General features: G+C 45.0%; 1 long non-coding RNA gene across 1 annotated transcript in view; it reads left to right on the plus strand.

Moving 5' to 3' along the window:
* Positions 1-1,117, plus strand: part of LOC112835026 (uncharacterized) — a 2,265-nt gene extending 1,148 nt beyond the window's left edge. The window contains exon 3 of the long non-coding RNA XR_003211093.2: positions 864-1,117. This is a non-coding gene — a long non-coding RNA (uncharacterized lncRNA). The remainder of the gene's footprint in view (positions 1-863) is intronic.
* Positions 1,118-5,335: the final 4,218 nt, after the last annotated feature.

The following is a 5,335-nucleotide window of genomic DNA, read 5'->3' on the forward strand; positions in this document are numbered from 1 at the left end:
GGGGCAGATCTGGGGCATGTCCAGGAGTGACAGGGTGAGCAGCCCAAGGCAGAGCAGCCCCTTCTCCAGGGTCTCCAGGTTCCAGGCCTGGCTGTCCTGTGGGGTCCACAGTGCAACCCACTCCTCTGGGCTGCCATGGGGATTGCTCGAGGACACCTTCTATTCCCAGAGCCATACAAGTGGCTCTTCAGTCTTTGCCAGTGTCCTGGTCACTCCATTTTCCATTGTGCTGTCAGCGGGGCCTTGGTTGATACCATCGGGGGACCCTCCTTGAGCTGCACCGGCTTCTCCTGGCCCCCAAAGGGTGACTCAGCAGTGCTCCTCAGTCCCAGGCCTTCGGAAGGCACCTGGGCCTGGGCCTGGACCTGTGGCAGGGATCTCCGTGGTTGATCAAGGGGTGGGCCTGGGTGCTGGTCAGAGGTACCCAGGACGGGGGACGGGAAACCACCCCTCCCGGGCAGAGGTGCAAGGAAACGGGCAGGGGGAGGCTAGAGCTGGGAAAGCACCTGGTAGCCCTGAGGCTTCCTCCGAGTCGGTTTGGTGTCGTTGAGGTCCCTTTTCTCTTTGCACATGGTGAGATCCAGCCCCATCCCAACCATGCTCAGGGAAGGGGGTAGGGGTGTGGATCAGGGCTGAGGCCAGCATGACCAGGACCATGGCTAGCCTCCCAGGGTCAGGGGCCAGAGCTGCTGGGAAGATGCCTTCAGTAGGCCCCCTACCACCAGCCCATGTCTCAGTATTTTATCTGGTTGTCTGGGGTCGGTTTCTGCTTCAAAAGCCTGACTAAATAGTAGTGGTGATGAGGGGTAGCATTGCTTTATTCCTGACTCTGCAAAACTACAACTTCGTCTCTGTCATTACAGACCAGCATCACAGCTGAGCTTGGTGCGGGCATCAGTTTACCCCAGTCCGGCAGGTGCAGACCAATGCTTTGTTCTAAGGACTTAAAAATCAAGATCGATTTCATTGATCAGACCTCCATCACAGGTCTTTCAAGACACAAAGCTGTAAACCTCGTGCTCGCCACAAATATTCAACATTCGATAGTCAACAAACGTGTTGAATAAAAGATTAACAGTTAGAAATGGATTTGACTGTAAGTAACAGAATAAAGAATGGTGGCTTATTAAAAAAAGGGGTATATTTGTCTTGTGAAAAGAAGACAAAATATAAATATTTTAAATATACAATATATAGTATGATACATGATAAGAAATTATTAATGTAAAATTTACATATATTTAAATATAAATATACAAATAAGACAGAAAATAAGATGGAGGGGACCACCCGTGTTTGACTCAGCGGTGTCATCAAGGACCCTGGTTCTTTCTGGCTTATTTCTTCACTAAATTTAGCCTGTGGCATTTGGCCTCATTGTCACAATAGGGTTGCTGTACCGCCTCTGAGTTAGACAAAAGACTTCCTTGGAAATCTCACTCAGGAGGGTTTCTGCTTACATCTCATTAGTAGAACCTGTCCAATGGCTGCCCCTTTCTAGAAGGAGGCTTGGAAAGTCGGAGGTGAGGGCAGGGCTCGGGGCAGCCAGTTCATAGGGCTGCCCTGCTCTCTTCATGTGATCATCCACGGTAAGAAAGATCACACTCCCAGAATCATCATCACTTGCTCAGAGAGCATAACTGTCCTAACAAACTCTTGAATTTCTGTGGAGGGTTTTCATATTTCTTCATAGGAAAATTTGTCTTTGGTTTTATTTATTTATTTTTTTTGCATTCTGCCTGGTTTGGTATCACAATTGCATTTGATTTGAAATCATGGACTTATCCGTAACTAGACAGAGAGTATTTGGAGAATTTTTTTTTAATAACTCAGTATTTTAAGAGAATCTGTCTTTATGGGTCTCTTATTTCTTCAGGACTTACCTGTGGTAAGTTACATTTTATGAGAAAATCATTTAGTTTATGGAGATTTTAAGATTGTTTTCTACAGAGTTACACACAGCATTCTCTTCTGATTAAAGACCAGTCTCTTCTGTATCTTGGGTAACTTGTTATCTTTCCTAACAGTATTAATCTATAATAGATTTTAGATTAATAGATAGATAATATATACTAGATTTTCTATATATTTCTATATAGATTAATCTATAATAGATTTTAGATTAATAGATAATATATAGTGGATTTTAGAAAATCTATAATAGATTTTTTTTAAGATTTTATTTATTTATTTATTTGAGAGAGAGAGAGAGAGCACATGAGAGGAGGGAGGGTCAGAGGGAGAAGCAGACTCCCCGCTGAGCGGGGAGCCCGATGCGAGACTCGATCCCGGGACTCCAGGATCATGACCTGAGCTGAAGGCAGTCGCTTAACCAACTGAGCCACCCAGGCGCCCTCTATAATAGATTTTAGATTAATAGATAGATAATATAATAGATTAATAGATAATAGATTAATCTATAATAGATTTCTGTTCTTTTCCATATTTACCAGCCTTGCTGGTATGCCTTCTGTTTGTTTGTTTTTTTAATCTCTTGTTCTGTTTTTAAGGCGTCTGCTCTTGAATTTGTGTGTCCATTCTACCCATGTCCCTTCAGATTCTGTTTTATTAACATCTGCTCTTGTCTTTACTGTGTAGATTCTTCCGCTCTCTCCTGATAAATTAGCTGCTCTCCTAAGCTGCCCACTCAGTCACTTTGACTTTTCTTGCTAACGCTTAACGCATTTAAAGGTATGAATCTTCTCCCGATGACAAAGTCAGCCTCATATCACAGGTTCTGATGTGAGGCCCTGTGGCTGCCATGATTTCATTGGTTTGTTACAATGTTTTATTTTCTCTTTCAGCATGGAGTTAAGAGTTTTGGAAAGCTCCCAACTGGTTTGATATTTTCTTGTTCTCCCCTTTTTGGGATCAATTTCTGATTTTATTACACCGTGATCAGAGAACCTGGCCCAGGCGATTTAAACATTTAAAAATATGTGCTTTTCAAGATGTTCATTTTGGTCTGGGATCTGATTTAATGCCTCAACCCAACTCTCCCAGGCAGATATAATTAAATGATTCACAGGGGTTTGAAAAACTCCATGTGCTGTGTTTGGGGGAGCAGTCTGCACCACAGAGCCAAGCGTGTTAGTCACACCACTGGATTAGAACATTTCCTTCATTGTTCTATTGCTCTTGATTACTCCGGGGCTTCAGGGGGTGTTAACTGACGCTCCCCTTGGCTGCTCCTGAGCTCTGTCCCCTTGTTGTGGGATCTGTGCTCAGGGCGTCGGCGGGATGGACGCAGCCACCCGAGGCGAGGGGGTGTCCACACGACCCAAACGGAAGGGCAGTTTGAAAGAGTTGTCCAGAAGATGAAATCATGCGCCCCTCACCACAGAGCGCACACGACCACACATGGCACAGAGCAGGTGTTGGTTGTTGGCTGAATTATAATTTTTCATATGAAGAAAACCCTTTGATGCACTTCTCCACATTTCTAGGTGGTCTTGTGCTGTTTTCTGATAATCATATTTGCACCTGTGTTCTACCCGGCTCATTCACTCATCCACGCTGGGTGCTGGGGAGCTGCCCCCTCCAGGGTCCCCTGCTCACCAGCTTCGGGGTCCACCCTGTGGGCTCGGTTTCTTCTGTTCCTGCAACAACAGGGGACTTGGATTTCATCTTTGGGCCCATTCAATAGTTGGTTGCCCTAATCAGGTTTTGCTTCGTCTGTTTTTTATCTTTTAATATGCTTCCTGATGCCTAACATTCCCACGCTTTACTAGTACTGCTATTGTATTTCTTTTGTTATATTGCTCAGGCTTTTCTTGCTTATTCTTTTTCTTTATTTGAAAATGAAACATTTTTATTTGACCAGTGGCTACCTTAAGATATCAATGCACATATTTATGACGATTTCTCAGCCGGCATTAATACTACATCAGGAACTGGTTCACTCCCTATAGAACGGGACATGTTAGCATACTGAATTTTCTCCTTCCTTGCTTCCAGCTCTCAAATTTTGCTTGAATAATGTGGGTGTTTCTAGCTCTGTTTTGTGAATATATGTCACGCATTATGCATTCTTTGCAATAATTATTTTGACACCTGAACTCTATTCTATAAACATACAATTATCTAAACATTAATGTCTGACTTACTGGTCTGGATATCTACTATCACGCCTTTTGTTCTGTATCTTCTCTTACCTGTAATCTTAATTTTCATCCATTTCCTATTGATCTGACCTTCCTACCTGAGCCGTATTTTCCAGGATACTTTCAGAGTCCTGGTATTCATGAACATACCTCTTTGTCACTCACATGTGAGCCCTGGCTTGAGCAGAGAGAGAACTCATGGGTCATGCATGCACTTGCCACTCCCCGAAAGTCCCAATTGCTACCTGGTCGAATGGCTGTGTTTGGGGTCCTGAATGGGAACTGTGGTGTTCACATTTTCCCCTCCATCATGAGCCACGGACGTTTCTCCACTGATGTGGATGCCTGCAGGATTTCTTCCTAATTCCTGAAATGTGATCTCCTTGAGGTTACCTATCTGGACATTGATCAGCCCAGTGTCTGTAGGAGGCCAGGGGCCATCCCCTCACTTTGCTGTGACACCGGAGTCATGGCTCCTTGAGGGGTGGGTCCTGTCTGCGTGCATCTCTCTCACCCTTTCCTCCTCATGCCCATGATCCTTGGAAAGCTTCTTTGCCCCATGAACCTTTTCTTTCTGTTTTCCTACCCACCTCTTGGGAAGGAGCAGCTTAGCTTCTGAATATATCCTCTCTGTCTACGTTCCCAAGTTACTTTGTCTTGCTCAGGGCCTGTGGGCACAGGCTGAGGCCTGGGATGAAGGTGACGGTTCTCCACTTAGCCAGAGTCATGGCCCCCTTTTCTTGCCCTGGCCCCCTCTCCACAGACCTTTTGAGGGCCCTCTCATCCACTGCTGGGATCTGGATCCTATACAGTCCTCAAGACCATTAGAAGCATCTCTGCAGCTCAGAACCTCAGTTCTGGACATGGTTGACCTTATTTCTTGCAGTGGTTCCAACCCCACAAATAAGAGGTTGTGGTGTGAGTCCTGTGTGGTGTCCTGTAACTGTCTCATGAAGCTGTCCACAATGCTCCAGCTAACAGATGACCTGGGGGATGACCCGGGGGATGAGAGTCCAAGGGAGAACAGAAGGAGATTAAGGAAGAGGACTCCCAGGAACCTTGAGCAATAACTGTTTCTTGGGGCATGACTCTTGCCTCGTAAGTCCGTAGTCAGGACGTTCCATTCAACACACTTAACAAAAAAGGCATAAAGTCTGATAAAGTCTGGTGAAATACCTTGTGTTGGGCTAACTTTCCTTAAGACAACAATTATACACTTTGAACAAATAAGC

The sequence above is a fragment of the Callorhinus ursinus genome, unplaced genomic scaffold (genome assembly GCF_003265705.2).
Source record: "Callorhinus ursinus isolate GAN/ISIS: 27379988/994484 unplaced genomic scaffold, GSC_fseal_2.0 scaffold96, whole genome shotgun sequence".
Taxonomy (NCBI): domain Eukaryota; kingdom Metazoa; phylum Chordata; class Mammalia; order Carnivora; family Otariidae; genus Callorhinus; species Callorhinus ursinus.